Source organism: Papilio polytes, unplaced genomic scaffold (assembly GCF_000836215.1).
Source record: "Papilio polytes unplaced genomic scaffold, Ppol_1.0 DF821400.1, whole genome shotgun sequence".
NCBI lineage: Eukaryota > Metazoa > Arthropoda > Insecta > Lepidoptera > Papilionidae > Papilio > Papilio polytes.
Window position 1 is genome coordinate 2,967,959 of NW_013527804.1, and position 1,383 is coordinate 2,969,341.

Below are 1,383 nucleotides of genomic sequence, written 5' to 3' on the forward strand. Positions count from 1 at the left end.
ATTAATTTAGTTTTTTAATGTTTACTCAATCATTCTGCAACGGTTCAACATATCTTATTGAAATTTGGCACAGATATAAATCAAAGTCTGGTGTACACAAGGGATAAGCTTTATCCCCGAGGGATACGTAGCTTTTTGTAATTTATATAGTTTGTTTGTTTTCTAATACCACGCGTACGAAGTCGCGGGCAACAGCTCGTTATAAATAAGCAAGCTTAGGTGGATGGATGAATTGATGCATGTTTGTTAGAGTTTGTAGCCTAAACGGCTGAAGGGATCTAGACGAAATTTGGCATAGATGTAGAGGATAGTCTGGTAGAACACATGGGTTACTCACTTTTGATTTTTATAATTCCACGTGGACGGAGTCGCGGGCGAAAGCTAGTCTTACATAAAACAAGTTCAATTTTAGTAATATTGTAAACGTAAGTTTAGATGTTTGTTAGAGTTTAGTTTAGCCTAAACTATAGATTAGATCTCGATGAAATTTGCACAGATGTAAAGCGTAGTCTGGAAGAACACATAGGCTTACTCACTTTTGTTTTTTTTTTAATTCCATGCGGATGGACCTGCACGTATCGGCGACGAAATTCAAAGATATGTATGAAGTCAACCAACGCGCAGTGGGCCAGCTTAGTTGACTACGGTCTAGTCACCCCTTATTAGGGTAGGCTCGGAGCCCCTCGGTGGGGACGTATAGTGAGCTGGTGATGATGCGGATGGAGTCGCGGACGATTTCTACGAAATAATATGAAGCATTAAGAGTAAAAACAGAGAGTACTTAGTCCATTAGTAATTTAATTTATACTAAACTTATGTATTTCTGTTATATTTTATTAATTACTAATCCTAACTAAAGTATTTTCAAGCTATTTTCCTTCGTGACGTAATTAAATATAATTATTTAATATTGCAATTGCAATATATTTTTAATCGCCTACTATCAAGTGGCTGACTTAACGCATGGCTTACAATTAAGCTTCATATAAAATGTAACTTAGAGTACGTAACTTAATAAGTTACGTTAGCGTTAAGTCCTTGTTATAATTAAATTGCAGTGCTCAAGTTACCTGCAACTTAATCACTATTTTTTTTAAATTTCATACCTTAGTATTAGAGAAATTAAATCTTTATGTAAAAATGTTAGTTTGCTTCGGTAATTCCAATTATTACTCACGTTACTTATTTTATATGTATACTAATGTCCGCGACCCCTTGTGACATTAAAAAAATAAAAGGTAAGATACGTTTATGTTCTTCCAGACTATCCTCTATATTTCTACCAAATTTCATCGACATCCGTTCAGCAGTTTAGGCTACAAACCCAAACAAACTTCCATCCAATCTTTCGTATTTGAAATATTAGTAAGACTAGCTTTCGCC